The sequence below is a fragment of the Coffea arabica genome, chromosome 8c (genome assembly GCF_036785885.1).
Source record: "Coffea arabica cultivar ET-39 chromosome 8c, Coffea Arabica ET-39 HiFi, whole genome shotgun sequence".
NCBI lineage: Eukaryota > Viridiplantae > Streptophyta > Magnoliopsida > Gentianales > Rubiaceae > Coffea > Coffea arabica.
In genome coordinates this window covers 29357992-29375379 of record NC_092325.1, presented here as the reverse complement: position 1 = coordinate 29375379, position 17388 = coordinate 29357992, and the positions used below count along the sequence as shown (strand labels likewise).

At 35.8% G+C, this 17388-nt stretch overlaps 1 long non-coding RNA gene across 1 annotated transcript; it reads left to right on the top strand.

Annotated features, from left to right (window-relative positions):
• The first annotated feature begins 10298 nt into the window (after window positions 1-10298).
• Window positions 10299-13815, top strand: LOC140013848 (uncharacterized). Its single transcript, XR_011820675.1, has 3 exons — window positions 10299-10379; window positions 13350-13427; window positions 13550-13815. It is a non-coding gene; the product is annotated as an uncharacterized lncRNA (long non-coding RNA).
• Window positions 13816-17388: the final 3573 nt, after the last annotated feature.

Below are 17388 nucleotides of genomic sequence, written 5' to 3'. Positions count from 1 at the left end.
GGATATGTGTGCTTTGCCTTTGTGTTTGGTGCTGGTATGCATATAAGTTTGGTGAAAATAAATCATCAATGGCATCAATCCAAAATTCATAGCCTATTCTTAAGGAGATTGCTTGAATCCATGGAGTCAAAAAATTATGTAATTCAACATGAGAGCTTATAGAATAATTATTATATGTATGTCCTATAATCTTGCAATGCCAACAAAATTTAAAAATAAACTATAACTACATCTAACCTAGATTGAGGAACCATTTTCCAAATGATAGAAGAACTCATTGGGTAGAGACAGATTAACTAGGATTCACATCCGACTCTGATATGCCTATAATTGTTTGGAGAAATGTTATTATCCTCGACTTCAATTATAGGGCCTACCATTGTAGCTATGAATTCACCATATTTCTTGTTGACATATTCTTCTGGTAGTCCATGCAACTATACCTAAATAAGAATTTGAGTGATAATCATAGTGGAAAGTACTATATCAGGAACCCATTTGTGAAGAACTAAAAATGCCCCATGGATAGAATAAGGACCATTATGAAGAAGTAATAGTAGTATGTCTTGAGATGGAAAGCCAAAAAGGAAAAAATTCCTATCCTTGGAAAGCACTTGGACTTGGTGATACCAATGTAGTTCAACATATTCCCTCAATATATCCAAGTTTAAATGACGATAGTCAACTAAATAGCCCCAAAAACATATCCGAACTTATCCTTATGAAACTAAATGTTTAGAAATTGACAGACCACCAGAGGGTCCCTACAATATAATCCCACTCAATTTGGAGGCAAAGGGGCACCAGGATGTATTTCTCTTCTTTCTTTTAAGAAGTTGCTACTATATTCTGAGTCACTATTTTCTGAACATCCCAATTGACGAAAATGTGGAATGTTTGCTATTAGGGATTAGGAGAAGAATAGATGTGGACCACTTAGTGAGCATCACTTTAAATAGAACCAAAAACACACATCCTCCAGCCACCAGTGTCATGTTTAATGGTAGAAATCCTTCAAGTATGTCTTATTTAAATCTGTAAAATCAAAACACATCCTCCAACCACCTATGTCCTTTTTTACTATAATCGACTTAGATAGTCAGATTGGATATTGAACCTTTTTTATTGTCTTTGAACCTAGGAGTTTGCCCACCTCATCGAAAATGGCTTCATTGCGCTCTACCCTAAAGTTCTTTTTCTTTTGTTTAACACGCTTTACCCGAAGATCTACATTAAGTTTGTGGATCATCAACTCCCTAGGGATCCCAAACATGTTTTCTATTATCCATACAAAAATCTTTTTGAACTCTCAGAGCAAGCTGATGAGTTGTGTTTTGGTGAGTTTAAGGAGACTCAATTTGGTTGGGCTGATCAAGGTGTAAGAAGATTTCCTCTACCTTATCCTTGCTCTTTAGCCTTGTGGGCTTCCTAATTTCTTTAAATTCAATTGTCTCTAAGGTGAGCACTGATGGTGCCTTGACCATTGTGGCCAAGGTTTTAGTCTCAGTGATGCCCTTAGAGTTAGCTGCTTGCATGGTAGCTTGGTAACGCTCCCATGCAGACTGCAAGTTGCTTCGTACTTCGACAACATCATGGGATTAGGGAATTTGAAGCTTGGACCAGATGACTTACAAAGAATTCAAAGCTAGTCAGCCAAGAAGCATGTTGTAGAATGAATTAGCTTTTACATTGTGAAATCAACTACACAGTCTGGCACTTAGGACTTTCTAATGGTCATTGTCAATGTGGTCATTCCCTTTGGGTATAATACTTATCCCCCAAATCCTACAAAGGGTAATTGGACTAAGACCAACTGATCATCTTTAAAATCCATCTATCAAAGGGTCAATAATACAATATGTCCATCGAACTTCGTATGACAATATAAAACTTTTTGACCAAGTAATTATTGGCTATCGTGACCTTGGTCACTATGGTCTCGTAGTTGTCAGAAGCAGTGGGGATTGGATTATCACATCCACGCAAAACTATTTCGATAAGATTTGAGCTCGACTCCATAAAGTCAAAGTTAGCTTGATGGTGATCTTTTTTCAGGAGTTTTGATAATCTCTATCTGCTTGACCTCTGTAAATAGTATTTATCACTTTGGCCAAATTTTGTACGGGGTCAGGGGATTGATCTTGGGGTGGCCTCTCATAATCTTTTTGGTCTTGTAGATATCTGTCATAGCTATGGCGGTCATGTCATTAATCACGATTGTCTCTTCGGTTATCTTTTCGATAGTTTTCCCAACAATCTTTCTGGCAATCATTTTGTTTCCTTGCTTCAACAAGTTCACAATCTCCTTCTTAAAGTCAATTTAGTTCCTGGTCTCATGGCTAATGTCTCAATAATATGCACAATACAGATGAATATTCATCTTTTCTCCTTTTCTCAACATCTTAGGAGTAGGTCGGCCCAAGTTCTGTTGCTCCATAATGGCTAAGATATGGGATCAAGAGGTAGTAAGAGGGGTTAGGTCCTTGCTTCTCAATCTGATCGAAAACACTTCTTTTACCCTTCACAATTTGATCAAAAATACTTCTTTTATCCCCAGACTCATTAATAGAATTGCCAATGATGATGCTCTTGCTTCCTAATTCTCCTGTCCTTGGAGGCGCAATTTTGAGCAGTGATTTCCTTCTTCATCTGAGCAGTCTCCTCTTCTTGAATGCTAGTTCAAAATCTATTAAGTAGCTCCAGAAGATTTTGTGGTACACTCTTGGAGAGTTCCCTGTAAAATCACATATAAATGTGGCTATAGGTACTTGCTTATCTAGATCAAGAATCTATAAGCTCTTAGTGGAAAACTACTCTCCCATTAAGACTTGAGAAACTCATCTGGTACTTGTTGTAGGTTTATGAGATAAGTTGGAATCTTGGAGAGAGGTTAAGAAGACTGAAATCTCAAGACAAAATGTTGAGTCAAGTTAGTGAAAGAGTATATAGATCGAGGATTTGAATACATGAACCATTTTTTAGCATTCCCCTATAAGAATAGGGAGAAGGTTTGGCACTGGACGAGGTCAGCAACATTGTATAATCACGGGGCTATAGTGCAGATGTATACATGGTCCTTAGGATCTCCTGATCGATCATATATGTTTAGATGAGGGACTTCAAATTGCAATGGTAAGGGATATTCATCAATGACCTGAATAAACGAGAAGGTCAACAAAACCTCGTCCAAAGGCCTCTTCATCTTGTAAACACTTTTCATATGCTCTAGTTATTGGCATTGTATTTAGGGAATACAACAGGTGATAGAAGCTTGTTAGGAGGATTATCCTAATTTTACAACTATCATTTCATCCTTCCTCTTCTTAGAACGCCGATGTTCCTTACCCTTCAAGGCAGAACTAGAAAAGGAAGCCTTTCTACGGGGATGTGAAGAGTTGCTCTCCTTATTTTTCTCCTTCATCACCTTAATGAGATCTTCGAAGACATTTAGATGGTTTTGGACGAAAAGTTAACCACCTTCGCCATGGTATCCCTCTCTCCCACAGGCTATTTTCCACAATCATATTTGGAAGTCAAGTTTTGGTGATCCTCACCTTATCCTTATAGGCAAGGGTGAGGATAAAGATCCTTCATAGAATGGCTAATTCTGGTTGTGGGAGACATAATGGTTAGGATTGGATGCAAGGTTGGAACACAATCATTCCCATAGACGGGGCTAATTGTGAGAGCAAGGTTCGAGTTTTGCTAAGAAGGTTAAAACATCCCGACAAACTCGAATCACTTGTAACACGAGGAAAGAGACACAGAGTGTGTCGCACACCGGTGTGATTCTGATGCTTAAGTTAGACATATGAAAGAAATGGAGCTTGAGAACCAGAAGATGAGCTAAGGAGAGATGTATCTGCAACATCCATAATGTGGAACGAGAAAGTATTTATAGTAGGAATCATGTATTGGTTTATCAATAGGGATAATTGCAGAACCTCCCCTGAGATTTCTGACATTTGCACTGACCTCCCCTCTAGGTTTAGAAATTGCATTCACCTCCTCTGAACAGTAACAATTCGTTGCAAAAACCTCCCTGACAGCTTTTGTAGAAGTGAGATAAGAAATTTCTTCCAATTTTGCCCTCTTCTTGCTTGACAATTATTATTTGCTTGACAATTGCTTAACTAATTATCTAATTAGTTAATAGTTAAACTAATTAACTATTAAGTAATTATCTGATTAATTATTAACTAATTAACTAATTATCGAATTAATTAATTAACTAATTAACTAATTTCTATTTATCTAATTAACTGCTTAACTAATTAACTAATTAACTAAAACGGTTGTCTGTTCGAAACTAACAAACTATTTGCATGTTAAGCTAATTAACTAATTAACTGCTTAACTAATCAACTAATTAACTAACTAACTAATTAACTGACTATTTGCATGTTAAACTATATGCAGTATGCATTACCTATTTAAAGTATCGGCTCTTTATGGGTATTTTACTTTCAAACATTTAATTTATGATAAAAACATCAATGTTTGTAAGTAAAATTCAAAAAGTGTTATAGTAATATTCTTACAAAAAGGGAGGGGCATATGGCCATAAATTAAATGTTTGAAAGTAAGAATATTGATATTTTTTGTAACACTTTTTGAATTTTATTTACAAACATTGATATTTTCATCATAAATTAAATGTTTGAAAGTAAAATACCTATAAAGAACCGATATTTTAAATAGGTAATGCGTACTACATATAGTTTAACATGCAAATAGTTTGTTAATTAGTTAGTTAATTAATTAGTTAAGCAGTTAATTAGTTTAACATGCAAATGTGTGACGCCCCCGCTTCTCCCAAGGGCGAACCCTAGGGTATCGGCGGGACGCCTGCCTAACTCGTACCAGGACTCAAAATTTCAAAACAATAAAAACTAGACAAACCAAAAGAGTACTATTTACGATATATACAACCCTCAAAAGTTCTATTTACATCCTCAAAAGTATCTAGTCGAACCACTATAATACATTATGATAACAACCAGCAGGAAGTAGACCCTAAGGAGGGTCCTTATACAAACCACCAAAACAAAAACAAACATCTTAATTGTCCAACTATTACAAGCAAACCTAACTATACTAGCGAATGTGCCAAGGAGTTCCCCGCGTCGTCCCCTCCTAAGGAAAACAAAGGAAACGGGGTAAGTTAAATGCATAGTAAGTAAACGGGGTAAAAGCATAAATTTCACATTTAGGTCAACAACTATTTCACAAAAATGTCAAGTCAAGTGCAAAAGTAACAATACAAATGAAGGATACAGGTTGGCTCCAAAGCCAAGTCGTTTGCCATGCGTGACCTTCTGCCGACACTCCGTCGACCACAAATAAGGTCCGTAGAACTCCACTTGTACACCCACCTAACACCTTATCACCCTCACTGGCCAGTCACCTCACAAACTTGCTCGAGCGAACAAAATTGAGTTTGGTTCACAAGCTCGGTTCACAAACTTGGTTCACAACTTGAACCTACAAACTTGGTTCACAACTTGAATCTACAAACTTGGTTCACATTCTCGGTGAACTGGATTCACAAACTTGGTGACCTCAGACTAGGTTCGACTGGTTTCGACCAAGCCCCGGCTAACTCAAATAGTCCATCAAGGTCGGGAGATCGACCCCAACTCACAAACGTCACCCCGAGCTACAAGTTCAAGGGGCTCAAACCCAAAATAATTCATGTAGACATGTCATGTATAAATATGCATGTAAATTAGAGTTTAGGTCGAGTGCGATGAAGTACATCCTCATCTAGGTACCCTTTCCTTTACCTTAAACACATAAGCAGGTTATATACAAAACAGCCCAAATACTTACCCAAAGAACCAAAATAGCAAAAGTACGAAAATCGCGTCGCGAATGATAGCTAGTAGGCCCCACCGGCTCCGTCTAGCTCACCACTGTCTAAAATAGAAGATTGCATCACATTATATCACAAACGGCTACTAACATGCCTAAAACAAGCAAAACGGCAAAATTGGCACATGCAAGTGAGGAAACGGCTGGCAACGGAAACGGCAGATTTGGCACTTAAAACTATTTTGATCAAATTTCAGGCTACGGTTATTGGATCAAAATGAATGAGGTACCGTTGCGAAGCTAAGAAGAAGGGCTACAACTTTCATGAAGACGCCTCAAGCCAGATCTCAATGGAATTAGGACAAAAATGTACAAAACAGTTCCAGCCATTTCATTTCGGGTTACCAAACAGGCCCTGTTTGAAAGACCATAACTCACGACTCAGAGATCAGAATCAAGAAATTATAGAGGCGTTAGAAAGCTTATATATAAGGCAATAACTTTTGTATTTTGACCAAAAACTGAATCAGTACGGAGCATAGGGAAAAATGGGTTCAAAGTTCCTGTCAGAACTGTCCAAATTCGAAAGCAGTTCTGACAACTGATCTTGTTTTGGTCATAATTGGAGCTACGGGACTCGGATTTGGATGCACTTTATACCGTTTCGAAGCTAAGACCAAGATCTACCTTGGTTATGAAGGGATCAATACCCAGTTCGCACGTTATCAAGACGGACAGAACATGGTCAGAAGCAAAATTCAAAAACGTAACACAATCCAGTGTTTAAAACAGGTGCAAGTGTTTTGGCTATAACTTGGGCTACACTGATCCGTTTGACCTGAAATTTTGTAGGCACCTTAATGACTTAAGAAGCTACAACTTTCATGTTTTGAGGAACTTCTGAATCAGCACGCAGCATAAAGAAAAACAGAACTTAACTTCGGATTTGTGGATTGCCCTGTTCCAGTTTTGCAGGTTTCGAAAGTCACAAACGCATGGTCCGTTGCTACAATTCTTATACAAGTTTTCCAAGCAAACTCATACCAAATAAACACACATAAATCACCTCCTATTTGCTCTCCAAGAAAACCGAAATTCCTTTTCCCAATTTCATCCCAAGACTTACCCAATACTAACCATAATCTAGGCTACTAACTTTACTAGTTTCACCACCTAATCAACCAAACTCTAATCACTTAAGCCCTAACCCAACCAAACTAATTTTCCTTTGAATTAGGGTTTCATAACTAATCTGGAATTTACTACTTACCAACCATACAAGTGAAATTAATACATCAAAGATGCCATTAACAAGCCAAAATCCAACCAAACCAACTCTATGAATCATGAATCAAGAAACCCTACCTTTTCCTCCTAGCCTTTACCAAAATCAGCAACATAACCATCTAAATAAACCATAAAACTACTCCATAATCATCATACAACCCATAAAAATGCATAATCACAATAAAAGCATCACTTTCATGATTTCCAAAATTAATCACCCAACTTAAACCTTCAAGAGAGATGATTTACCTTTCAAATAAGCTTTGTAGTTGATCAAACTTCAACAATCAAATACCCCAAGTTGATCCCTTAAGCTCCAAAAGCAAGATGGAAGCTAGAAGTTGAAGAATTTTGAAGGAACTCTCTCCCCCTCTCTTGCTCTCTCTCTCGGACTCACACTCTCTCTTTCTCTTTAGTTTTTGTTTTGTTGATTTCTTATGATTATCTTGCAAGTCTAAGGTAATAAATAAGTCAAAGACAATAGGAGATATTTATCACTTCCACCAATCAAATAAAAGCTTGGTTATTGCCTCCTAACCCTTACAACCTTTACTTTCTCTTTCTTACTCCTTTGCCCTCAAACATTGAAAGTCTTTCAATTAACTCCATAAATGATAACTTAATCTAGTCCAAAACATATAATCATATTTAATTGCTTCACTAATCACTTTTCTATCTTAATCACCTATACTTAAGCATACTTTATCTCACATAAAAGCAATTAAACAACAATATTTTTGTCATAGGCAAAATTAGGGTTTTAACCCCAACTTAGAATTCTCACAAATCATAACACTAGAAACTTTTTTTCTAGTTTAGGGTTTTCCTAACTTCTAAACTCACTTAACCTATATAAAATGGATCAAATCCTATACTTACCCACACTAAAACACACACTAGCATAACTAACTTTAACCACCACTCGAACTTATGATTAATACAAAAACTAGGGTTTCAATCCTAACCCCAACTTAGGATTTTCGAATTAGTCCCAAAACCTAATGTTACCGCACAAATAATGAATATAACCTAATATCAAACTTAAGAACTGACCGGGGTCTCACAAAATAGTTTGTTAGTTTCGGACAGACAATAGATTTAGTTAATTAGTTAATTAAATAAATAGAAAATAGAAAATTAGTTAATTAATTAATTAGATAATTAGTTAGTTAATTAGTTAAGCAGTTAATTAGTTAATTAGTTTAACATGCAAATAGTTTGTTAGTTTCAGCTAGACAACAGTTTTAGTTAATTAGTTAATTAGATAAACAGAAATTAGTTAATTAGTTAATTAATTAGTTTCGGACAGACAACAGCTTTAGTTAATTAGTTAATTAGTTTAACATGCAAATAGTTTGTTAGTTTCGGATAGACAACAACTTTAGTTAATTAGATAATTAGCTAATTAGATAAACAAAAATTAGTTAATTAATTAATTGGATAATTAGTTAGTTAATTAGTTAAGCAGTTAATTAGTTAATTAGTTTAACATGCAAATAGTTTGTTAGTTTAGGATAGACAACAGCTTTAGTTAATTAGTTAAGCAGTTAATTAGTTAATTAGTTTAACATGCAAATAGTTTGTTAGTTTCAGATAGACAACAACTTTAGTTAATTAGATAATTAGTTAATTAGATAAACAAAAATTAGTTAATTAGTTAATTAATTAATTAGATAATTAGGTAGTTAATTAGTTAAGCAGCTAATTAGTTAATTACTTTAACATGCAAATAGTTTATTAGTTTCGGATAGACAACAGCTTTAGTTAATTAGTTAATTAGATAAATAGAAATTAGTTAATTAGTTAATTAATTAATTAGATAATTAGTTAATTAGTTAATAGTTAATTCGATAATTGGTTAATAGTTAATTAGTTTAATTATGCAGAAATAGTTTGTTTAGTTAATAACTATTAACAATTAGATAATTAGTTAATAGTTAATTAGATAATTAGTTATTAATTAATTAGGTTATTAGTTATTTAGTTAATTAGTTAAACTATGCAGAAATAGTTAATTTAGTGTAATTTTTATTAACAAATGTTTTGTTGGGTTTGATGAAAGTATTCATCACATTCATTTGGTAAAATTAAATCATGTCAGGGGTACTTTAGTAAATTGACCAACTTTTGCCTATTAACTTGCCTCCAACTTTTGATAGGGGAGGTCAGTGCTATTTCAAAATTGATAGGGGAGATCAATGCTATTACTATAAAAGTCAAGGGAGGTTTCTGCAATTATCCCTTATCAATATCTAAGCCACCTTCATGAGCTATAGGATGGCAATAGGTCGGCATAGGCATGTGAAGTAGGCTTGCAGTAGGTTATATTAGGTGACGCAAGTCATATCAATCAATTCTAGTTAAACAAGTTGGATAGGTTGGACTTCTTGAGCTATAGAAGTGGGCATCCAAATTCAAGAAGAGCACTTTGGCTCATATCAGAACTAGGGGTGAGCTCGCGAGTAGCTTGACTAAGTACTCGACTCGAGCTCGAGAAAAATCGATCTCGAGTCGATCTCGAGCTAATTGCTACAGTAAATCGAGTCGATTCGAGTAATTAGGAACAAGAAATTTTAGCTCGTCGAGTAGCTCGAGCTCGGTGACATATATGTATATTTTATATATCAATTTACCCTTTTAGGTTTGTTAGTTAGAATATTTACGGGCTTAGTCAGCTATATTGTAATAATAATGAAGGGTGAATATGTAATTTTGGTTGAAAACTAAAAACGATGAAATAATGAATCCGTCCTTCATTCGTCTTCGGTACTTCACTCTTCGGTTCATTCTTCAGCCTTCAGTCCTTCACTCTCAAATCCCAATCTCTCAAGTCTTTGGATCATCTTCTCAACTGTCACAGTAGAGACATCTGAAGCTTTAAACACTTCCGCAGTTCAAGCTACTCTTCCTTCTTCCTTCTCCTGGAGCTCAAAATGGAGTAGGTAGCAGTAGCAGCGTGAGCAGCTCAGCAGCCGAACAATTTCAAATCAAATCAAAACCCACCAAATTCAACAGCTGCATTTGACAAATTGAGGTACTTATTGTGCATTTGTGTAGTAAATATGTGCATTCTGAGGTTAAATTTGATAAGTCTAATGTTAATTTTTAATCTCCAAACCCTAACCCAAAAAATTGGGGGCTGCAGCCTGCGATTCAATATATTCCATTTGCGTATCTCATTCGCTGTCCATTGATGCATTGGACCTTTGAGGAAATGGAGGGCAGCTCGATTCCTTCAACAAGTGATTCGGCAGTTGGCGCTACAGCTCCAAGAATTGGTAAGTTTCTTGACATTGGCTCTAAACATGTTTGTGGGTTTTTCTTTGATGTGAAAATGCACTGATTTCAGTTGGATTATTAAGTGTTACCTAGCTAGTATATTAATAAGATTAATGAGAATATTCAGTTATGTTCTTAAGTTGGTCATCTAGAGAATAATTTTGATGCTATCTTATGCAGTTTTATTTAACGCAACAAATTATTCCAGGAATTAGAAAAATTAAAGACAATCTTCATTACTGTTGGTAGTTCCTTTTTGGTAGTTCTCTTAACCTGGCAGCTAGTAGTTCATGCTGTTTAGATGGTTCGTTGCCATTTTAGTGTGTGTACTCTTGCAGGAGTTGGCTTGCAGTTGCTTGATTAATTTTTTGCTTGTTATGGTTTGATTTCTTAATTCTTCTGCAACTTTTAATCTGAAATATCCTGATGGTTGGAGTTCAATCTGAGAAATTGTGCTTAGAATATATTGTTTGGTGATGGTGACCGTGTTTGATTTTTTTTTTTGGTTGGTAAGTGCTCATAAGATCTAACCCTCGTGCTTATGATAGGAATAAGAAACACTAAGAGTTCAATGCAAATATGTTTTGATGCCTATCAACTTAAACCACATGACTGTTATTCTTCCAGTTGCTGAAAATTATCTGTGCAGCAGAAATATGAGCAATCTTTAGTATGATTGGCCTATTTTAAGCTCTGTATCATGCTGCAAATGTTTGTACTGGAACTCATTTCAATGCAAATGTTTGTTTTTCTATTAAAGGCATGTCTATTAGTCCACCCGAGGTTACTTCAATACCACGTGTGTCTGGGGCTGGTTCATCCACACCAGTCATGATTGATAGCCCAATATTTGTAAGCCGTGATGGCTGTGATCCCACACAGGAGGGTGGTGAAACACAAGAAGGGGGAACCGAAGACACCAATAGGCACCAAGGAGACGCGGCTGAAGATGATGGTAAATTTCGAGTACCTAAAAGGAATAAAACATCTGAGGCATGGGAAGATTTCGACGATTTGGAAGAAAATGGCATATATTATGCCATTTGTAAACATTGTAGCAAGAAACTAAATCGGGGAAAAACTAAACAAACCAGCAGCATGTGGAGGCATCGAGAAAACTGTTCCGTTAGAAAAGCCAAGCTTAGGATGGCTGAGCAGCAAACAAAGATTAACTTTCAGCCGGCGGATGAGCGTTTTTCAACTGTACCACCATTGCACACGGGCAAATTTGATATGGAAGCAATGAGAGAGGCTGCTGCACATTGGATTTTGATGCACGAGCATCCTTTCACAATTTTGGAGGAAGAGGGTTTCAACCTAATGATGAAACGCGGCTGGCCGGAGTGGCAGAAGATCTCACGTATGACAGCTAAAAAGGATTGTACACAGGTGTATGAGATAGAGAAAAAGAAGTTGAAGAACTTGCTGAGGCAGGTACAGAAAGTCAGCTTGACCACTGATATGTGGAAATCAAAGAATCAGAAAATTGAATACATGGTGGTGACCGGACATTGGATTGATGGAAATTGGAAGCTTCAGAAAAGGGTGTTAAATTTTGTTCATATTCTACCACCACGTCGATGAGTTGAGATTTCGGATGCAGTTTTTAAGTGTGAAAAGGAATGGGGAATTGAGGGAAAAATTCACACTATTTCCGTGGACAATGCCTCAAACAATGATGTGGCCGTGAGATTGTTGAAAGATGACTTTGGGAGATGCAAGAAGCTATTGGGTGGAGGAAAGCTGTTTCATGTTCGTTGTTGCGCCCATGTCTTGAACCTTATGGTTCAAGATGGCTTGAAAGAGATAGTAGACATTTGTGAAAATATTCGAGATAGTGTAGATTTTGTGAACAAATCTGATGGTAGGGCATTGCTATTTGCAGAAATTGCTCAATACCTGCAAATTCCTGGAAAAAAATTGCTCCATGATTGTAGGACGAGATGGAATTCAACATATGAAATGTTGAATTGTGCTATAAAATATAAAGAGGTTTTTCCTCGTTTTCAAGTTCGAGAGCCCCTTTATAAGTCTTGTCCATCTTCAGAGGATTGGGAGAAAGTTGAGAAAGTTTGCACCATTTTAGAGAAGTTCTACACAGCCACGCACATAATTTCGGGGAGTGAGTATCCAACTAGCAATCTATTCCTCCCTGAGATTCTAAAGGTGAAGAAACTCTTGGATGCACGAGTAGATGATGAAGATGATTTTGTCCGGGGTACGATTACAAGAATGAAGCTCAAGTTTGACAAATACTGGAAAGAGTGCAATTTATTGATGTCCATTGCAGCTATCTTGGATCCCAGACAGAAAATGCGAGCAATAGAGTTTGCCTTCCCTAAGATGTATTCCACATATGAAGCTCAAGAGAATATCACATATGTTCGAAAAGCCATTTTTGAGCTTTATGAGGAGTACGTTGCTATGGGTACAAGTGGAAATGCAAGGGAAGGTTGTTCATTAAATCTTGCATCTGAAATAGTGTGTCCACCTCGAGCAAGTGCTGACTATTGGGATGATTTGGATGAGTATTGTGGTGAACTCGAATCTGATGAACCCCATAAGAGCGAGTTGGTGGATTACCTAGACAAGCCTCACCAACCTATTGGGCAAAATCCAAAGGATTTCAAATGTCTTGATTGGTGGAAAATCAACCGATCAGCATACCCGGTACTCTCTCAACTAGCAGCTGATGTATTGGCCATTCCTATCACTACCGTCGCATCTGAGTCCACCTTTAGTGCTGGAACTAGGGTGATTGATTCATACCGTGCTTCACTTGCTCCGGAGACAGTTCAGACGTTAATGTGTGCAGGCGATTGGTGTAGAAATTTACACGGGGTCAAAAAGAAATTGAAAGTAAGTTATATCTATATAAATTTGTTATTGTAGAAATAAATTAGTATTTATTAGTTTGTTTATTGATTTTAAAGTATTACATTATTTGCATTTCCACCACCTAAATGCAGCCACAAAAAGTTGTCCTTGAATATGAGCTGCCCAATGTTTGAAGTTGCATAAGGAGCAAATAACTTGCTGGAAATCAGGTCCATCTTTTTTGTGAATTCTCATTTTCTTATTCTTAATTTGCTTTAAGTTGTGTTCAAATTTTAAATTTATATTGTAATTTGTACATAAGTTGGTTGATTTGTCTATTGTGTATGGCTAGGTATCGTAGATTATACACCGAAGTTTGAAGATGCATAAGGAGCAAACAAGCTGTTTCATTTACCAGATTACAAACAGGAGCTTCTAAATGCTTATTAGACTCCAGAAATTCTGATGGCTGCACTCCTAAATTTCCCTAAATTTTTCCTTTCAATTGGCTGCACTCTTTTTTCTATTTTCGTGAAATTCTGATGATGTTGAGAACAGGTTGTTGCTTATGTATATTGCTGAAATGTTAATGTGGATCATGGCCACTTAGTTTCTGCATGCGTATGGTGTTTCTTTAATCTGCCTATCCTTTTGTTTCTCATTGGCTTCTCTTTTGCAAAATTTCTGAATTTTGGAAGCTAAAATTCTTGAATCTTGAATCCTTATTAATCTTATTGATTCCCCTGGGCATGTTGATTTCTCATCTGAGGTGACTGCTGCTGCTGCCCTTTGTATTACTGATGGTGCATTTGTGGTGGTTGATTGTATTGAGGGTGTGTGTGTGTCTAAACAGAAACTGTCCTTCGACAGGCTCTGGGAGAAAGGATTCGGCCTGTCTTAACCTGTGAACAAGATGGACAGGTGTGTCCCAAGGAACAGGTTATGCTCTATGTATCCAAGATGATTCCAGCATCTAACAAAGGTAGATTCTTTGCTTTTGGCCGTGTGTTTTCTGAAAAAATTGCTACTGGCATGAAGGTTAGAATCATGGGTCCTAACTATGTTCCGGTAGAGAAAAAGGACTTGTATGTTAAGAATGTCCAAAGAACAGTTATTTGGATGGGTAAGAAGCATGTGTTGCTTTTCAATCTGGGCTTTGTGATGATTTGCAAGTGGAAATTCCTATTTGCTGATTTTGAGTTAGTGAAGACGTTTGCTGGGTTTTTTATTCCCTTTTGTTTTTGGGTGCCTAATATCTTACAATCAATGGTTTGTATACCAACCAGGATAGGAAAACTTGCTTCATAAAACAGAGAGGTGAATTTTTGTTTGTGTTCATTTATGCAAAATGTTGCTGCATGGAATTCCAAATGGGTTGGATTGACTCTTTGGTTTACCTCTTCAAGGAGAAATTTAAAACTTGCTCATATTGAGTTCTATCAGTAGCTTTTGTGGTGTAATATGTATACATATATGCCACCGAGCTGTGGTGTAAATTTTAGCTATTGTGGATGTAGAGGCGTAGAGCAATGAAGTTCTTTATCTCCACTCTCCCTTGTCGTGCATGTTGCTGTGCAGTGCAAGATTGCATCTGACCTTATGTTTAGTGCAAGTCTGCAAGACTTTCTGGCTCCAGGACTTTATGGCTTCTAAGTTTGATTTCTTTGCATTGCAATTAATCTTGTTCAATTGATATTAATGTACTTTAATTCGAATGTTAAGTGCAATTTAGTTTATTGTTTAATACAAATTAGTAGTGCTCAGTGCCCATCGTTGAGAATTCTTTAGATTCTTTGGAATTGTGCAAGAACCAGGAGCAATTCGAGCTCATTCGAGCTCGAGTACTCGACTTGATATCGAGCTCGAGGTACATGTAGAGCTCGATCGAGTCGAGTTCGAGCCTCCATAGGCTTGTGTTGAGTCGATCTCGATCTTTTGTTTCTCGAGCTCTGATGGTCTGCGTCGAGCTCGAGCTCGAGTACGTCACTACTCGAGCTCGACTCGGCTCGATTTCACCCCTAATCAGAACCAATGTGGTTACTAGTCCCACGGCGTATCCCATTTTTTAAATGATAAAACTGCATTTGTACTAATCAGAAATCACAAGGTTTTGTTTGAACATATCAATCCACTATTAATATGGAAGCAAATCCAAAAAATGGGTATGTTGTTTCCACTTCGAAAGAATTAAGATGAACCAGGTTTCGTTAATCCACTACCACAACTTATTTTCAATGGTTTTTCTTATAAGTGCTCATTAGTTGCTAGTTATATATGTATAATTATGGGTTAATCTTTTTAACCTGAAAATATATACACTAATAGATATGAATATATGCCATATATATTATCTTATGTTGAAATTTAAATTGAAATTATTTGTTACCCTAAACATAACAATGGGAATTGAATAACAGTAAAAGCCATCCCCTAATTACTCATATTAAATCACAAATAAACAACTCACATATATTGCCTCTTTATATTTAATAGTTTCCCTAATTTACTCTCAATTTTCCAAAATGGTATTGCATGGTCTAGGGCCCTCTTGAACACAACCAACTTTTGAAAGGAAATTTGCAATTTTGTCACCAATATTCCGGGCATGGTCTAAATAACTCCTTAAAACTTTTGTGACAATAGATTTAGATCCTATTTGATAACATAATTTAGCACTTAAATTTAATGGATTCAGAGTTTAACATATTCATACATGTTTGACAATAAAAAAAAATAGAACATCTTATTTAATTAAGTGACATTGAATTTTCTAGACAAAACTTGTTCCAAAAAAAATAAATGATAAGTTATTTATCACTATGATATACATTCAGATATGTCAGATTTAGTACTTCATAATTCATAACTTAATGATTTCAGATTTCAAATTTTAGATTTCAAATTTCAAACTTTGATTTTATCATACACACCCTTAGTCCTTTAACTATTTAATTTGGACTGATCAAGGAGATTTAATGATTTTTCTCTAAATTTGAATGCAAATTGCCATGCATGATTAATACAGGTTTTAGTGGAAAACTTGGAGGGGAAGGGGGTTGTGGGGTGTTAAATTTTTATTTATTTTTGGTGCACATGAATATTAGTTAGGACTAATTCTACTGTGCACCCTCAAACTTGTATCACTTTTTCACTTTATACTCTAAATTTCAAATTTAGATATTTGCATTTTAACTTCTCAATTTAAAACACTTTACGCCTTAACTTTTTAAATTTGTTCCATTTAAATCCAACCAATAACAGCATTATCAAAATTGACAAGATAAATGGCAATATCTATTAATGACAATGTATCTTTTTGTTCTATCTACAATCTCTTGATTTCTTTTGACTGTTTTCAGTATCATTGATTTGTATGGTATGAATCACTAATATTGTTAGCAAAATTAACGAGATAAAAAATGGTGCAAATTCTTGACAATGTATCATTCTGTTTTGGTTGCGATATCTTGACTCTTTTTTGACTATTTTTAGCAAATTATCATTGATTTGTAAGGTCTTCTATACCATTAATTTTGATAACATTGTCATTGATTAGATTTAAATTTGACAACTTCAGAGTTTAGAATGCAAAATGTGTGAGAACCCGTAAAACCCTAATATTTTTTTCCTAGGGTTTATTACCCCTTAATTGCATAATTTTTGCATTTTCTGGCTTAGAAATATTTTTTCTGGTAGATTTTATGAGCAATTATAGTTTTTAGATGATTTTCTAGTATTGGTGAATTTTTAGAAAAATTAAGAATATATATTGGATGTGGGACCCACTAGTGCGAAAAGTTCGGAAAATTTCGGCCAATAAGGTTAAGTTTCGGATACTGTGAGAATTTTATCGGGTGTTAAGTGATAAGTAGAGTGTGTGAAGTGATTGATGTGAGAGAGAAAAGAAAGATAAGAATGCATTTATGAAGGTGACAAGTGTCACCTTCTCATTGGATGGCTTTTAAGAAACACTATTCATTTTCTTGACTTTTTTGACCAAGGGATTAAATATCAAAAATTGCACAAAATTCACCATTTTGCACCCTTGATGGCCGGCCCTCTCTAAGCAAGAAGAAAGACAAAACTCTTCAACATTCTAGCAAACTCCTAGCTCAAATCAACTAAACCACTTGTTTAACTTAGTTTTCACTCCATAAAATTCTTCCTTCTAGAGCTAGTAAGTTGTTTGGT